This window comes from Sapajus apella, unplaced genomic scaffold (genome assembly GCF_009761245.1).
Source record: "Sapajus apella isolate SASKATOON/1434 unplaced genomic scaffold, GSC_monkey_1.0 scaffold6, whole genome shotgun sequence".
NCBI classification, from domain to species: Eukaryota; Metazoa; Chordata; class Mammalia; order Primates; family Cebidae; genus Sapajus; species Sapajus apella.
Window position 1 is genome coordinate 2,841,863 of NW_022436946.1, and position 19,327 is coordinate 2,861,189.

Genomic DNA, 19,327 nt, shown 5'->3' on the forward strand with positions numbered 1-19,327 from the left:
TATAGAAGTTTCTATATACATAGAAATATATATATATAAACTATATATATATAGTTTTTAGCTGTATTGAGGTATAATTATATGTATTTAAACCATCAGTGAAATATAAACTACCAGTCATGTATTCTTTTTTTGAGATGCAGTTTCACTCTTGTTACCCAGGCTGGAGTGCAATGGTGCGATCTTGGCTCACCGTAGCCTCTGCCTCCTGGGTTCAAGCAATTCTCCTGACTCAGCCTCCCAAGTAGCTGGGATTACAGGTGCACGCCACCATGCCCAGCTAATTTTTGTATTTTTAGTAGAGACAGGGTTTCACCATGTTGACTAGAATGGTCTCGATCTCTTGACCTCATGATCCACCAGCCTCGGCCACCCAAAGTGCTGGGATTATAGGCGTGAGCCACTGCGCCCAGCCCAGTCATGTATTCTAAATGTATAAAAAGCGCTACGATTTAAAAAATTAACTGGAAAGTAGGAAAACCTAAAAAAAAGGTCCATTCTGCTACCACACTATCATAAATGTTATGTTTGTGTGTGTGTATGTATATAAAAGAGACAGCAGATAATCAGCATTTAAATAAGTTGGTAAAAAAAGAAAAAAAAACAGGAAATGAAGATGATTTTACCAAAACAACTAAAATTCCAAACTACAACTATGAACAGATTCACTAATAGGGTCATTTGCCTAGGTTCCAATCAACCAACCAACCCCCCAAAAAAACAACAAAACCAAACCAAGTACACACCCACAAAATTATCCACCAAAACCTATACTAGGGTGTGTGACAATCATTAATATATTTCTTTGGAAATTGTCTCATGCCTTATAAACTCCTAAAATAAAATCAAGGTCACTATGTGACTAATGATGGCACTAGGAGGAAAGGAAATTCTGAAGGTAAAACGGTGTTCAGCCTTGGTTTCAGCTATCTCTTCAAATCAGCATTAAGTGCTAAATATCAGATATAACATTTTTGGCTTGTCAGACCAGTAAATCATGTTTTTCCACTGGCCAAAGGCAGCTGAAGAAATAATTGTTGAACAAACTAAATGCTGTGACATGAAGCATCTGGCTTCTGAGTATTTAGTTAAAACGATTGGTTTAACTGGGTGAGAGGAATAGCATCCATCATCCAAACAGGCTCACTTCCCCCGGCCCCCAAAATGAACAGTAGTTATAATAGCAAAAGAAACAAAAAGTTTTTTGTTTTTCTTTTTTGGTTTTTTGTTTGTTGTTTGTTTTTGATTCTTTAGAGGCAACTGTGAAAGAGGTCAGCAGTAACATTAACAGCAGCACTGGACGAGGAAGAGCAAAATTGAGGAATAATATATCTTGATAGATGTTTGCTCATCTTTTTCTGTATTAGGCAGAAAACCGCAACTGGCCTGTGTAAATTTCAGGTGCATGTGTCTACTTAGATCCTTCACAGATTTAGAATTCAGTCTACCCTAGGGCTCTATAACCATGTAAGAAAGCTTTCTTTATGTAGCTTGGTGGCAGCCAAAACGGACTCCACGTCATGAAGGATGTCAGAACTCAAAGCTTCCTGCAGACTTGGCATCAACTCCTCTCCTATGTTCATTCCATTTCCTTCCAGTGTCCCAAGGTCCACATTTGTCCGGGAATGGTTTCAAGGTAGTCTGGGAAACGGTTCTGCTGTGAGGACAGGGTTTTGGTTGATAGTGTCACCTGTATCCATCTCATCAACGCTGTTCCGGAAGTCATCTGGGGTGCGAAGGACACTAGCTGCTCATGTTTCGTCCACTGTCTGTAATCTCATCTTGAGAGTGATAGGTGCCACTGTTAAGGAAAGGATCTGGGCTGTTGGTCATCACTGTTCTCAACTCCTGAGACATCCCAGGAGAAGACACTGGATTTTGAGTCCCACCATCCTGCTCCAGCATTGGTAACTGGCTTTGCAGTGCTAACTCCTGCCCAAGCAGTTCTTGCTGTTTTAGCTGCAGCCTCTCCTTCTGCAGTTGCTGCTGGTTGGAGTTGCTGCCACGCAAAACGCCTCCCTGTGGGCTCTGGGGAGCCGGGGGTGGTGGCTGTTTCACTGGAGTGCTCTGATTTTCTGGTTCATGGCAAAACGAGGCTCAAGCCTTGGGCCTAGCGAAGAGGTGGTCTTGTTCTTACAGTTTATATAGTACATTTCTCCATCCTGAGTCATGGCTCATTCCCATCCAACAGGAAGAGGACCTGAGGCCGAGTTCATCAGATTCTGCTGCTCTGGTGGACTGGTGGAGGCTGTAACGTTCATCTGAGACAGCCTGGCCTTCCTGGGGTCCTGCCATGTTGTTGTCTGATCGACGTGATTTAAGAAGTATCTCTGACCAGAAGATGTCTTCGCCATCTCCCAAGCTGCTGGCAGAGGTACATCATCAGGTGTCTCAAAAGAAGAGTGTGGAAGATGCTGAGCTGTGGGTGTAGCTGCTGGGCCAGAGTCTCCTCCAGTGGAGGTCAGTGTCCTCCAGCTCCCAACTGTGGAAAGCTGGAGGGGAATGAGCTGGAGCGTGCTGTGGAGTCAGGGCTCCCGCAGTGCCTGCATCAGTGCTGGCCGGTGGGGAGTGGGATTTGGCCTCGGCTTGAAGAAGGAGTTGGGCAGCTTCCAGAGCCTCATGGGTACAGTCTGGGGCATGCTGGCTTTCTCGGGGTTCATGATGGTGTTGAAGAGCACCTCCAGGTCGGTCTTCTGGTCCCAGCAGATGTGCACAACCTGATGCTCGGCAGGGGGAACCTGTCGCGAGTGCCAGCTGCCCCAGGGTCCTGATTGCGGGCCCTGCCCCTGGCGGGGGCGGTACGCAGGCGGCTGCCATTGGCCTTGGGGGGCTGAGGCGATGGCTGCTGCCCGGGATCAGTCTTCTGCCTGCCCGATGCGCACGCCCTGACCAGGCCAGCTAGGGCTCCGCCCCGACACCCCGACTCCTCCAGGTGTGGTGAGGAAGCGGAGAGAGCTGTGGGCCGGATGGCGCGTGAGAATAAGAATAAAAAGCAATCACTTCTTATTTCTCCCTTTACTCAGCCACTGGCAAACAGTAATTAACTTATTGTCTCTAAGGATTTCCTTTTTCTGAACATTTGATATAAATGGAATAATATGTGACCTTTTGTGTCTGACTTCTTTTACTTAACGTAACGTTTTCAAAGTTCATCCATATTGTAGCATTTATCATTATTTAATTTTTCATTGGCAAAGAATATTCTATTGTACGGATGTGTCACATTTTGTTTATTCAATCATCAGTTGATGGGATTTAGGATTTTCTACTTTTTGGCTGTCATAAATAGTTCTGCTATGATGCCCTAAACATTTATACAAATGTTTCTGTGAACATATGTTTTCATTACTCTGGTTTGTACATAAAAGTGGAATTACTAGGTGATATGTGAACTCTGTGTTCAACATTTTGGGACACTTTATAACAGTTTTCCAGTGTAACACTACCATTTTACATTCCCACTAACAAAATATGAGGTTTTCAATTTCTTCACATCCTTGCTAACATATCATTGTCATCTTTTTCATTATAATTCTTCCAGAAAATTGACTTTAGTTTTCTGTTTATAAGGAGGGATGTTAGGGTATTGAACACTGCCTTAATTGCATGCAATGTATTTTTGTATATAGTATTTTCATTTTTATCTGTCTCAAAGTGTTTTCTACTCTCCATTTTGATTTTTGTTTGACCCATTTTTCACTTAGGAGTGTTTTGTTTAATTCCCACGTTTGTGAATTTCCAAATTTCCTACTGTTATTGATTTCTAGTTTTATTCCATTGTATTTGAAGAACAAAGAACATGCTTTATTGATTTCAGTCTTGGAACATTTGTTGAGGCTTAGTTTATCATCTAATGGAGGGCCTATCCTAGAAGATGGTTCATGAGAATTTGAGAAGAGTGTCTTCTGTTAATGTTGCATAACATATTTTGTAGATGTTTGGTAGATTCAGTGGATTTATGGCATTTTTGAATTCTTTTATTTCCTTGTTGATTATTGGTCTAGCTGTTCTACTCATTATTGAAAGCGGCTACTGAAGTCTCCAATTATTATTCTTGAATTGTCTATTTCCCTTTCAATTCTTCAAATTTCATGCAAAATATTCTTCTTTGTCTCTAGTAACAATTTTTATATTAAAGTTTATTTTCTGATATTGATATATCACCTATCTTTTGGGTACTCTTTCTATCCAGGCTGGAGTGCAGTGGCATGCACTCAGCTCCCTGCAACCTCTGCCTCCCAGGTTCAAGTGATTCTTCTGCCTCAGCCTCCTGAGTAGCTGGGATTACAGGCATGCACAAGCACACCCAGCTAATATTTGTACTTTTATTAGAGACAGCGTTTCACCATGTTGGTCAGGCTGGTCTTGAACGCCTGACCTTATGATCCACCTGCCTCGGCCTCTCAAGGTGCTGGGATTACAGACATGAGCCACCGTGCCCGGCCTGGTATACCTTTTTTATTTTTTTACCTTTAACCTATTTGCATTTTTGAATTTAAAGTATGTCTTTTATACATGGCATACAGTTGGATTATATTTTTTATTTTAATTTTTATTTTAAAAATTATTTTTGGTGCCAATTTTAAATAGTTTTATTTTACACATTGCATTTTACACTTATAATACAGTGCTTATAAAGTGCAACGTTACTTCCTTCCTCTGAACACATATCCCATAGTCAAGTATTGACAATGCCCAGTAACTGACTATAGCAGCTGAACTTTTACAAACTGCCATAGAGTTTGCTACAAATTTAGGTCCTTCAATGTTTTACATGTGTGGAACAATGCTACATATATATTTATATTGGCTTAATCAACCTCTTCAACGGTGGGCCCTGAGGAAGCACCCCCAGAGGGAGGAGCTCCCCCACCAGGGAATCCCACAGACATTCCTCCTGGCATGCCTCCTGAACCCTGGTACAGTAATGATGGGGTTGCAGACTTTCTCCGACTCTTTCTGCTGATGTTCAGATTCTTCCTTCTCAGCAGTCTGATTCTTATCAAGCCAGTTGATAATTTCATTACACTTTGTCCAGAATCTTCTGTTTGCCCTCATCATTAATCTTGCCTTGAAATTTCTCATCTTTGACGGTTGCTTTCATGTTGAATGCATAAGACTCGTGAATCTTGGATGACACTTTGTCCCTCTGCTTCTCATCCTCAGCTTTGTACTTCTCATCTTCCTGGACCATACGTTCAGTGTCTTCCTTGCTCAAATGGCCCTTTTCATTAGTGATATTGATCTTGTTCTCTTTTCCTGTACACTTGTCCACAGCAGAGACATTGAGGATGCCATTGGGATCAATAGCAAAAGTGACTTCAGTCTGAGGAACACCACAGGGTGCAGAAGGTGTGCCCGTGAGTTCAAACTTGCCAACAGGTTATCGTTGCTCATGGCACCCTCACCTTCATAAACCTGAATAAGCACACCTTCTGGCTGGTTGTCAGAATAGGTAGTGAAGGGCTGTGTCTGCTTGGTAGAAATGGTAGTATTATGGCTGATGAGGAAAGTCATGACTCCACTAGCAGTTTCAACACCAAGGGAAAGAGGAGTGACATCCAAGAGCAGCAAATCTTGAACATTTTCAGACTTATTTCCAGATAGGGTGGCTGACTGGACAGGTGCACCATAAGCAACAGCTTCATCAAGGTTGATGCTCTTGTTCAGTTCTCTTCCATTGAAAAAGTCTTGGGGAAGCTTCTGAATTTCCAAGATATGAGTAGAACCACCAACTTGCCTAGTTTGGCATCTTGAAGGGCTTTCTCTATGGGGTCCAGGGTGCTATGGAACAGGTCAGCATTCAATTCTTCAAATCGGCACAAGTAATGGAGGTGTAGAAGTCAAATCCTTCATAGAGAGAATCCATCGCAATACTGGCCTAAGTGCTGGAAGAGAGAGTACACTCAGCATGTTCACAAGCAGTATGGAGGCGTCCTACAGCCCTCTTGTTCTCACTGATGACTTTCTTATGCTTGTGCTTGAACTCAGCAATAAAATGGTTGCCCATTCAGTTGTCAAAAATCTTCTCCACCCAAGTGGGTATCTCTGGCTGCAGATTTGACCTCAAGGATTCCATCCTCAATAGTGAGGATTGACACATCAATAGTGCCACTTCCCAGGTCAAAGATCAGCATGTTTCTTTCAGCTTCAACCTTTTTGTCTAAGCCATAAGCAATAGCAGCAGCAGTTGGCTTATTGATAATTCTAAGTATAATTGAGACGAGCAATAGTTCCAGTGTCTTTGCTAGCCTGACGCTGAGAGACATTACAGTAAGGTGGCATTGTGACCACAGCATTTGGTAACAGCCTTCCCAAGGTAGGCTTCTGCAATTTCCTTTCCTTTGTCAAAACCATAGAGGATATCTCCTCTGGATAGAAGCTTTTGGTCTCTCCCTTGTATTCTACTTGGACCTTGGGCCCGCCAGCATCATTCACCACCATGAAGGGCCAATGCTTCATATCAGACTGGACAACAGCATCATCAAATCTGTGTTTAATCAGATATTTGGCATTAAAAACCGTGTTGGTGGGGTCCATTGCAATTTGGTTCTTTGTGGCATTGCCAATCAATTGTTCAGTGTCTTTAAAAGTGACATAGCTTGTAGTGCTCTGGTTTCCCTGATCATTGGCAATTATCTCTACTTTTGCATGCTGGAAAATACCCACACCAGAGCAGATGGTGCCAAGATCAATACCAACTGCAGGTCCCTTCGACATGGTTGCTGGCATGTAGGCTTGGCTCTGACTACAGAGAAAGACACAGAAATCCGGAGAGCTTCAGGCGAGTTCAGTGAATCCCAATTTTTATTTATTTATTTATTTTTTGAGACAGGGTCTCCCTCTGTTGCCTGTCACCCAGGCTGGAGTGCGGTTGTGCATTCTTGGCTCATCGCAACTTCCACCTCTGAGTTTAAGTGATTCTCCTGCCTCAGCCTCCTGAGTAGCTGGGACCACAGGCATGTGCCACCATGCCTGGCTAACTTTTCATATTTTTTAGTAGAGGCAGGGTTTCACCATGTTTCCCAGGCTTGTCTTGACCTCCTGGACTCAAGTGATCTGCCACCTCGCCCTCCCAAATTGCTGGGATTATAGACATGAACTACCGCTCCTGGCCTGTATTTATTTTTTAAATGGTTCTCTTGATTTCTGCCTTTTGAATGCAGTGTTTAGTTCATTTTCGTTCACATAATTACTGATAATTAGTTGAAATTCCATGTTTGTTCATGCATACCTTTTTTTTTTCCCTAAAGCTTTTACAATATCAGTAATAGTATTTTAAATTTTTTGTCTGATAGTTCTAACATGTGGATCCCATTATAATCTGGTTCTACTGACACATTTTTTTCTTGCAAAAGGGCTTTTTAAGCAAGCAAATTTAACAATTGTAAACATATATCAACCCAACAGTGGACCACCCAGACAAATAAAGCAAATATCATTATAGCTAAAGAGAGAGATGAACCCTAATACAATAATAGCTGGGAACTTCAGCATCCCACTTTTAGCATTGGACAGGTGATCCAGACAGAACATCAACAAAGAAACATTGAACTTAATCTGTACTAGAGACCAAATTGATCTAATGGATATTTACAGAACATTTCATACAATGGCTGCAGAATATACATTCTTCTGAGCACGTTGATAGTTCTCCAGGAAAGCCCATATATTAGGCCACAAAAAAGGCCTTAAAACATTGAAAAGATTGAAATAATATCTGGCATCTTCTCTGACCACAATGGAATAAACCTAGAAATTAATAAGAAAAGGAATTTTGGAAACTATACAAACACATGGAAATTAAACAATATGCTCCTGAATCACTACTGGGTCAATGAAGAGATTAAGAAGAAAATTGAAAAATTCCATGAAATAAATGGTAATGGAAATACAGCATACCAAAACCTATGGGATTCAGCAAAAGCAGTATGAAGAGGGTAGTTTATAAGTCCATAAATCAAAAAAGAAGAAAAATTTCAAATAAACAACCTAATGATACATCTTAAAGAACTGAAAAAGTAAGAGAAATAAAACCTAAAGTTAGTAGAAGTACAGAAATAGCAGAGATCAGGTCAGAAATGGTTGAAATTGGAACAAAAAAATGCAAAAGATCAGCAAAACAAAAGGTCATTTTTTTGAAAAGATAACAAAATGGACAAATATTTAGCCAGACTAACAAAGAATAAAAGAGAGGAGACCCAAATAAACAAAATGAGAGATGAGAAAAAGAGACATCACAGTGGATAATGCAGAAATTTAAAGGATCATTAGAGTCTACTATGAGCAAGTCGATGCTGATAAATTGGAAAACCTGGAAGACACGCATACATTCCTAGATACATACAACCTAAAAGATTGAACCATGAAGAAGTTCAAAAACTGAATATACCAATAACAAGCAACAAGATCAAAGCCATAATAAAAAAATTCTCATCAAAGAATAGCTCTGGATCCAACGGCTTCACTGCTGAATTTTACCAAGCATTTAAAGAAGTAAGAGCACCAATCCTATTAAAGGTATTCTGAAAAATAGAGGAGGAGAGAATACCTTCAAGCTCATTCTACGAGGCTAGTATTACGCTTATACCATAACCAAACAAAGACAGGTCCAAAATAAATAAACAAAACTACAGGCCAATATCTCTGATGAATATTGAAGTAAAAATTCTCAGTGAAATACTAGCAAATCCAATTCAACAATACATTAGACAATTTATCATGACAAAGTGAGATTTACCTCTGGTATGCAAGGACAGTTCGAAATATACAAGTCAGTCAACATGATACAACATATCCACAGAATAAAGGATGAAAACAATATGATCATTTTAATTGATGCTGAAAAAATATTTGATAAAATTCAACATCCCTTCATGATAAAAAAAAAAACTGCGATAGAAGGAACATAACTCAATATAATAAAAGCCATATATGACAGACCCACAGCTAGTATCAAACTGAATGGGGAAAAACTGAAAGCCTTTTCTGTGAGATCTGGAAAAAAAAATAAAAAAACCGAGGATGCCCACTTTCACCATAGTACTGGAAGTCCTAGCCAGGGCAATCAGACAAGTGAAAGAAATAAAAAGCATCCATATTGGAAAGGAAGAAGTCAAATTATCCTTGGTTGCAGGTGATATTATCTTATTTGGAAAAACCTAAAAACTCCACCAAAATACTATAATACATAACTGATAAGTTCAGTAAAGTTGCAGAATACAAGATCAATGTACAAAAATTAGCAGCATACGTACATGTCAAGATTAAGCAATTTGAAAAATAAATCAAGAAAGTAATATATGTATATATGGAAAGAACAGTCTCTTCAATAAATGGTGCTGGAAAAACTGTGTATCTGTATGGAGAGGAGTGAAACTAGACCTCTAATTATTGCTGTAAATAAAAATCAAAATGGATTAAAGACTTAAATATGTGTCCATATGAAACTACGAAAAGAAAACATTGAGGAAACTCTTTAGTTTTTGTTTTTGTTTTAGTTCTTGTGCTTTTTTTGCCTAAAAAAGCACAGGCAGCCAAAGCAAAAATGAACAGATAGGATCTCATCAAGTTAAAAAGCTACACAGCAAAGGAAACAAACAACAAAGTGAAGCAACAGAATGAGAGAAAATATTTGCAAACCATCCTTCTGACAAGAAATTAATAACCAGAATATAGAGGAGCTCAAACAATTCTATAGCAAAAAATATCTAATAATCCAATTAAAGCATAGGCAAAATATCTGAATAGACGTTTCTTGAAAGAAGACATACAAATGGCTAATAGGTATATGAAAACGTGCTGAATGTCACTGATAATCGATAAATACAATTAAAAACTATAATAAGATATCATCACACCCCAGTTAAAATGGCTTTTATCCAAAAGACAGGCAATAACAAATGCTGCAAAGATGTAGGGAAAAGGGGACCCTCATACCCTGTTGCTGGGAATGTAAATTATCGAAGACACTATGAAAGTTCCTAAAAAAAAAAAAAATTAAAAAAAGAGCTACTATATGATCCATTAATTTCACTACCAGATAAATAACTAAGAGAAAAAAATCAGCATATCAAAGAGATAGCTGCACTCCATATTTATTGCAGCACCATTCACAATAACCAAGATTTGGGAGAAACCTAATCTTGGTTATTGTGAATAGTTCATCAAGAGATGAATGGATAAAGTAAATGTGGTACATATATACAATGGAGTGCTTTTCAGCCATAAAAAAGAATGAAATATTGTCACATGTAACAAAATGGATGAAACTGGAGAACATTATGTTAAGTGAAATAAGCTGATGACAGAAAGCCAAACTTCACATGTTTTCACAATTTATGGGGGCTGAATTTTAAAACAATTGAAGTCATGGAGACAGATAGTAGAATGATGCTAATCAAAGGCTGGGAAGGTGCATTAGTCCATTCACACACTGCTATAAAGAGACAACTTAAAACTGGGTTATTTATAAGCAAAAGAGGTAATCTGGTTTGGCTGTGTCCCCACCCAAAAATCTCATCTAAATTGTAACCCCTATAATCTCCATATGTCACAGTAGAGAACAAGTGAAAGTAATTGGATCATGGAGGCGGTTTTCCCCATGCTGTTCTCATGGTAGTGAGTTCTCATGAGATCTGATGGTTTTATAAGTGTTTGGTAGTTTCTCCTACATTCATTCTCCTTCCTGCCACCTTGTGAAGAAGCTGTCTTGCTTCCCCTTTGCCTTCTGCCATGATTGTAAACTTTATGAGTCATCCCAAAACATGCAAAACTGTGGGTCAATTAAACCTCCTCCCTTTATAAATTATCCAGTCTCAGTGTGAGAACCAACTAATATAGTAAATTGGTACTAAGTTAGTGGGGCACTGGATATTCAAAATGTGGAAGTGCCTTAGGAACTGGGTAACATTCAGAAGAAGAAGACAGGAAGATGTGGAAAAGTTTGGAACCTCCTAGAGACTTGTTGAATGGTTTTGACCAAAATGCTGATACTGATATGGACAGTGAAGTCCAGGCAGAGGAGGCCTCAGACGGAGATGAGGAAGTTCTTGGGAACTGGAGCAAAGATGGCTCTTGCTGTGCTTTAGCAAAGAGGCTGGTGGCATTTTCCCCCTGCGCTAGAGATCTATGGAACTTTGAACTTGAGAGAGATGATTTAGGGTATCTGGCAGAAGAAATTTCTAAGCAGCAAAGTCTTCAAGAGGTGACCTGGGCGCTCATAAAAGTGTTCTGTTTTATGCATTCACACAGAAATACTTTGGAATTGGAATTTATGTTTAAAAGGGAAGCAGAGTATAAAAGTTTGAACAATTTCAGCCTGATGATGTGATAGAAAAGTAAAATCCATTTTCTGGGGAGAAATTGAAGCCAGCTACAGAAATTTGCATAAGCAATGAGGAGCCAAATGTTAGTCAAGACATTGTCTTTTCCCCAAGACAATGGGGAAAATGTCTCCAGGGCATGTCAGAGGTCTTTACAGCAGCCTCTTTCATCACTGGCCCAGAGGCCTAGGAGGAAAAAAGGGTTTCCTGGGCTGAGCTGGCCTTGCTGCTTTGTGCAGTCTCAGAACTTGGTGCCCTGCTACCCAGCTGTGGCTAAAAGGAGACAACATACAGCTCAGGCTGTTGCTTCAGTGGGTTCATGCCCCAAGCCTTGTCAGCTTACATGTGGTGTTGAGCCTGCAGGTGCACAGGGTCAAGAATTGAGGTTTGGGAACCTCTGCATAGATTTTAGATTTTAGAGAATGTATGGAAATGTCTAGGTGTCCAGGCAAAAGTCTGCTGCAGGAGCAGAGCCCTCACAGAGAACCTCTGCCAGGGCAGAAGGGAAATGTCAAGTAGGAGCCCCCACACAGAGCCCCCACTGGGGCACTGGCTAGTGGAGCTGTGAGAAGAGGGCCACCATACTCCAGACCCTGGAATGGTAGATCCACAGACAACTTACACTGCATGCCTGGAAAAGTTGCAGGTACACAGAGCCAGCCTGTGAAAGCAGCTGGGAAGGAGGCTGTATCCCACAAAGCCACAGGGGCAGAGCTGCCCAAGACCATGGAAATCCACCTTTTGCATCAGTGTGACTTGCATGTGAGATATGGAATCAAAGGAGATTATTTTGGAACTTTAAGATACAATGAATGCCCTGTCTGGGTTTGGACTTGCATGTTGCTTGTGGACCCTTTGTTTTGGCCAATTTCTTTCATTTGGAATGGGAGCATTTATCCAATGCCTGTACCTCCATTGTGTCTTGAAAGTAACTAACTTGCTTTTGATTAAGACTCATAGGCGGAAGAGACTTGCCTTGTCTCAGATATGACTTTGGACTTGGACTTTTGAATTAATGCTGGAATGAGTTAAGACTTTGAAGGACTGTTGAGAAGACATAGTTAGTTTTAAAATATGAAAAGGACACAAGATATGGAAAGGGGCAGGAGTGGGATGATATGGTTTGGCTCTGTGTCCCCACCCAAATCTCATCTTGAAGTGTAATCCCTATGTGTTGAGGGAGGGACCTGGTGTAAGGTGACTGGATCACAGAGCAGTTTCCCACATGCAATTCTCATGATAGTGAGTTCTCAGGAGATCTGATGGCTTAAAATTGGCACTTTCTTCTTTGCTCACACTCTCCTGCTGCCATGTAGGACATGCCTTGCTTCCCCTTCACCTTCCATCATGATTCTAGGTTTCCTGAGGCCTCTAGCCATTAGAACTGTGAGGCAATTAAACCTCTTTTGTTTATAAATTACTTGGTCTCAGGTTGGTTTGTCTTTTTTTTTGGAGATGGAGTCTCACTCTGTGCCCAGGTTGGAGTGCAATGGCAAGACCTTAAGTCACTACAACCTGTGCCTCCCATGGTTCAAGAAATTCTCCTGTCTCAGCCTCCCAAGTAGCTGGGATTACAGGCACCCACCACCACACCTGACTAATTTTCGTGTTTTTAGTGGAGACAGAGTTTCACCATGATGGCCAGGCTGGTCTTGAACTCCTAACCTCAAGTGATTCACCTGCCTCAGCCTCCCAAAGTGCTGGGATTACAGGCATAAGCTGCCATGTACAGCCCCAGGTATTATCTTTATAAGTATGAAAATGGACTGATGCAGATAATTTTTAAGTTTTTTTTTAATCAAATGAGAGAATTAAATATTTATAACTAGAAGACCAATTAGACCTATTAATCTGTTTAATTTTATAGATATGGAAATCAAAACACGAGGCCAATTTGCTCTGGGTCACTTATTTTCATAGGGATAAGCCTGTATTTATAAAGCACTTTTACATATATTATTTACTTTTTTTTTATCTCAACAGCACTATATGATGCATTGTGTTTCCTATTCCAAAAATGAGAAAATTGAGGATCATATATCATTTGTGACTTGCCTAAAACTCAAAGCTTCTAAGTCTTATGCTGCTTTCCCTAACCTTGTTAAACCAGACCAAGTCTCTCGAGATCTGAGTTCATTCAATAACTAATGATCCCCTGTGTGCCTGGCCATCTTTTAAGTTTAGGAACACAGCAGTGCACAACATAGGCAAAACACCTGCTGTCATGAGACTTATGTTCTATTGAAAGGGACAGATTTTAAAAAAACAGGGGCATAAAAAAGATAATTTTGATTATGGTAAGTGTTTGAAGAAATTGAATAAGTTTCCTTAAAAGAAGATGGTCTGATATGGGTAGGAGAAGAGTAAGGTTATTTTAGAATCTTAAGTTTAAATACAGAATTCAGAAAAGGCTTCCTTGAGGAGGCAACATTTAAATTGAGACCTGAAAGATGCAAAAGAGCCAGCCATTTGAAAAGTCAGGAAAAGTGTTCCTGGTGAAAAGAAGGCAGCAAATGCAAAATTAGTGATAGGGCAGTGGGGTCGGCATGGCTGAGGAGTGAAGGATACCGGGATAAGTGGAGGCCAGGTGTGTAGAGTCTTGCAGGCCACGAGAATTTTAGGATTTTACTCTAAACAATTCTAATCTTACCTCTGCCACTACGTGCCTCTGTGAATCTGGGCACATTGCTCTCTGGCTTCTTTGATGCCATATTTTTCTTTTTCAAATTTGAAGCCTGGAATTCCATGCTTACATGATTGTAGAGAGACTTTGTTCCTCTTCCCTCTGTTGTAATGATACCTGACCTACATTTTAAGATTTTAGTTTAATACCAATTATAATAATAAATAAAGGGCTCAATCTTACATGTGCAGACAAGGCATAACTTTGTTAGGAAACGAACTGGATTTTTAGACACTTAAGATTATGAAAAATTCTCCCACTCAGCCAAAGTTACCTTATATTATGAGCCCCCCCTTACCCCAGCCCAACAAACATGAGTAAGTTTAGCCCCTTGGAAATTTTTGGCGTGTTAAAAACAAGATAGAGCTATTTATTACATATCTTTAATCCAGCACACAGTGCCTATTTCTTATTTGTTTACTTTATTAGTTTCTACTTTTCTTTCCATCGTAGTTTCAAACCAGGATCTCAGGTCTTTCCTGGTGATATTAGTTCATGGACTAATGAGGAAAAAAAGACAATGAGAGAAAAAAAGACTAAGATTATTCTCTTTTGGATTTTACTACTGTTGCTTCTCACCTTAAAGCTGAATTTAAATATTCCTCTCTGAGAAATTAAATAATGATCATGAAATGGAATGAGAACCTGATGGCTTATTTCAAACCATCATGTCCCTTGATTTGGCAATGCCTGAATTCTTGCCTTTGACTCATGTTTTTGACTGTGTCTTCTTAACTGTCTGTGGAATCTTATTTGAACAGCATATTAAATATAGATACAGAATACAGAATATAAAGTGTTACAGATTAATAATAAACTTTCAGATACAGTCAAGTTGTCAAAACTGTCAGAACTATGAAAGCCTTCAAATAGAATTAGTCCATTTAAAATAAAAGACAATTTTGTATTTATGGATGCATTCTAAAAGAAATGTCAGCAGCTATTGAACATTTAGAACAGAAATACAGATATTAAATTATGAAATATCTAAAAATATATGTGTATGTAGGTACATGTGGCAGCTTATGCATGTATGTAAATATGAAAAAAAAATATCAACCAATATTAAGGAGCACCTTCTAATGAACAGGTATTATGCCACATACTGGAGCTGCAAAGATGGACAAAATAGTCTCTTTCTCAAAGAACTCATAATCTAGAGAGATGTATGCATGAACAACAAGCTAGACCACATAGTGATAAGGACTTATCTAATGGTATGAAGAAGAGGTGTAGCAGAGAGGAGAGCATTTAATCCTGGGGCAGGGAAGGCCTTCAAGAGAAAAACGTGACGTTGCAGCTTGATCATAAGGAGTTACTGGAATTTTTCCAGGCTAAGAAGAAAATGAAGGATATTTCAGGCATGAACAAGAGCACAGAGAATTTATAGCATATATTGTTTAGGGGAAGGGCAAATTGAGGGAAATTAGCTTAGAATGGGGTATGATAGCCAAATAATGGAATATGGAAGGCAGAATGTTAAGGAGCCATCTGGCCAAATTAAAGCACTGAACTTCACTAGGGTTACTGGAGGAGGCATTCAAAAGTTTAGATAGGAAACAGCTTAATTGGAGCTGGGGTAGAACACATTGGAGGAGGAGGAGAATGAACAGGGAGACCTGTCAGGAGTGTGATCAGTAATGCAGGCTGAAGATGCAGAAGGAGAGGCAGGCCCTGAGCATCAGGGGAAGAAAGAAGAGAAAGTTGAGAGCCACACTGAGGTAAAAAGGACCCACTGCGACTGATCAGATGCGGGTGTGCAGGAAGGAAGAACATGTACTTAATAAATATTTATGGTGGGATATTTTATGTTTTAAATGATTTATTTCCTCATCCCACATACAAAATGCCTCCTTTTCCCTTTGTCCTGAAGTTAGAACTATTGATGAAGAACCAGACAGAAAGAAAAATGTCACAGTCACTGATAAGTTCCAGAACACGGTCTTGGTCGCTTTTATATTTCCAATATTTAAAATAGAGCCAGACACATCCTGATGTCCAATAAATATTTTTTGAATAAAAAAATAGCTGGGAATTGGATTTCAAAAGAGAGTTTTGGAGATTATGGCATGGACAATAGCTTTCAGGCAAAAAGAGTTTTTGAAATGGCAGCCTGGTTTAAACATCAAGAGCTGAGGTTCTGGCTTAAATCAGAGGCATACCGATGATTTTATCCTGCCACACAGATGACAATTATCTCACAGTCCAGAGGAGAATTCGGACAGGGTCCTAAGCCTGACACCAGGGTTAACACTAAGAAGGGGAGAGGAACAGTGGAATTGTGAAGAGTTTGAGGATGAGTGGGAGGACTGAAGCTCTACTTCCATTCGGAACACAGAGGCGGCGCCCACATGAGAGAAGAGAGACCTGGATGGCATGGTTCAGCGGAGGGATAGACAGAGCTTCCCAAATGTCTAGTGACCCAGAGGGACGCAGAACAGCATCTTACCTGAGATGCAAGAGAGAGCTTAGATCACTTTTCTTAATTCATATCTGGGAGCCAGAGTCTAAGGGGAAAGAAGGATGAAACATTTGGCATTTGAAAGTCTTCAGGGAGTATTGGGCAATTAAAAATTTAAAACAACAGAATGAGAACTATGAGAACTGTTTTGGGCGCTTTGAGTTGGGTTCCTTTTAGAATCTTTTTGAGAGTCAATAAAGAATGAGATTCCTTTATAAGTACTTTTCATCTTTTGTATCATGCTCCCTGAAACAACAGGACCTAACAATAGGACCTACAAACAATTCTAAAGATGGAGCCACATGAATCCTCGCTTCAGCAGCATTCAAAAGACCTGTGCCTAGGGAAGCACCTGAGAGGAACTTTTAGAATTCGAAGTTCTTTCCTCCTCTTCATGGTGGTTACTCTTGGATTGCATGTGATTATGAGTAGACAGAGGGAGGGAGTCTTATTTTCTAGTACTCCTCTTAACAGTAAACATTCATTGAGTGCTTACTACCAGATCACCATCCTGGATAGCCATCTTCATAGTTTAAAATCTTAAAAAATCAGGATATGTCTTTTAAACATAAATTACCAGTGTTTTTTTGATAGTAGTACTGACAATGGCACATGTTAGTGGCTTCTTAGTGTAATGAGATGCTATATGCATCAGATACTATCCTGAGCATTGGACATCGGCTGTATTAACTTCATAATCACTACCATCTTACAAATAGGAAACTGAGGCATGGAGAAGTTTCATAGCCTGCTCAAGGCCATGCATATACTGGAGTAGGCAGTTAATGAAGTCGTGCTTCAGAGCCCACACTCAAATTCCTATATTCTGGAGTCTCAGGCTGGAGAGCGCAGTGTGCCCTCACAGGGAGGCCGCTCTGCCGAGTTATGTGACCCAGATTCTCACATGGAGTCCTTCAAACAATCTCAAGGTTGGTAGTCTGTTACTTAATATTTGAGAGAAATAAATGTTTTTTTTTTTTTGAAAAAAGGTTAAGTAACTTAAGGTCACACTATTGGTAAGCAGCATTGGCCTCACTCCAAAGTCTCTTTCACTTAATACAAAGTCTTTGAGAGTCAATCTGCTCTATAAAACAGCAGAAAGGCAACATTCTAAGTTAATTTTTATATTTAGAAATATTTCATAAAGCTTTGTGAAAAATGCATTAACTGTGCTATGACTAAACCCCCAAACGTATGTACTGTCTATACAAGATAGAAAAAAATGAGCACTTATGAATTTAAATATTGATATGGTTAGTCTTTGCCCCACCCAAATCTCACTTTGAATTGTAATCCCCTTAAACCCCATAATCCCCAGGTACTAAGGGAGAGATCAGATCCCCAGGTACTAAGGGAGAGATCAGAGAGAGACAATTGAATCGTGGGGACAGTTTCTGCCATGCTGTTCTTGTGATAGTGAGTTGTCACGAGATGTGATGGTTTTATAAGGGGCTCTTCCCCCACCTTTTGCTCAGCACTTCTCCTTCCTGCCACCTTGTAAAGAAGGTGCCTTGCTTCCTCTTCGCTTTCTACCATGATTGTAAGTTTCCTGAGGCTTTTCCAGCCATGCTGAACTTGGGTCAATTAAGTTTCTTTCCTTTCTAAATTACCTAGTCTCGGGCAGTTCCTTATAGTAGTATGAAAACAGGCTAATATATTTGTTTTTAAAATCAAATTTCCAGGTACTGGGATTTGATTACAGTTCCGTTTTGAAAGGTAACTAATTTCAGTAAGATCTTGTAACCTGATGATAGTTGGCAATAAATACATCCTGAGTTGACTCCCTGGAGTAAACACACAACAAAGAAAAAATTCAGTTGAAACCAAAGGTGTCTATTAAATTCAAACACATTTTGATCTTCATTATTCTATCAAAGATAATGTATCAGTTTTTACCCTGATTATAGCAGTAATAATACTGATTTGGTGATCCCGATATAAGACTCTTTGTGTATGCTAATTAGCTTTGTGTATGCTAATTCTGTTTTTCTAATAATTTTCAGAGGTTACTATATTCTCTACAGTGGCACGTGAGGTAGGTAAGGCTAATATTTAGATCTCAGTTTTATAAATAACAAAACTCAGGCAAATAGAGGTTAACCTGGAAAAGGTCATTGGTATTGCTGGTAAACTTAGGGACAGAATTCTGGTCTTCATACTCAGACAGATGTGCTTGGCATTTGAAATGAGCTCTATATAAATGCCTACTTTTAATGAACTTAAATGAAATACTAGGCAAATTGACTTGTTTAATAATAAACCAATAATCAGATTGAGTTTTGGTTATCAGAAAAAGTGAAAGTTTCCAATACTAAGGTTATGTCAGAGATGTTTATAATCTATAAGAATCTATTGGACCTTTATAGAATGCATTCATTGCTCTATTTGCCAAGATGAGTTTTTGTTAGGAGAAGCATACCATTATATTGATTTCTGTGTTTTAAGCACAAAATTGTAAAGATAAGTCCTGGCTCTCTAATCCATTCTGACTACAGTAGTTGAAAAATGGCTTAAATAAGAAAGTGAGGCCAGGTGTGGTGGCTCATACCTGTAATCCCAGCCCTTTGGGAGGCCGATGTGGGCAGATCATGAGGTCAGGAATTCAAGACCAGCCCGTTTAATATGGTGAAACACCATCTCTACTAAAAAATACAAAAATTAGCTAGGCGTGGTGGCACGTGCCCGTAGTCCCAGCTACTCAGGAGGCTAAGGCAGGAGAATCGCTTGAACCCAGCAGGTGGAGGTTGCAGTGGGCTGAAATGACACCAATCATTGCACTCCAGCCTGGGTGACAGAGTGAGACACCATCTCAAAAAGAAAAAAAAAAAAAAAGAATTAATGCAAACTGCACTAAAATTC

The 19,327-nt window shown here is 39.6% G+C and overlaps 2 pseudogenes; both read right to left on the reverse strand.

Annotated features, from left to right (window-relative positions):
- Positions 1-1,457: 1,457 nt before the first annotated feature.
- LOC116548972 lies at positions 1,458-4,669 on the reverse strand (annotated as a pseudogene).
- Positions 4,572-6,758, reverse strand: LOC116549001 (annotated as a pseudogene).
- Positions 6,759-19,327: the final 12,569 nt, after the last annotated feature.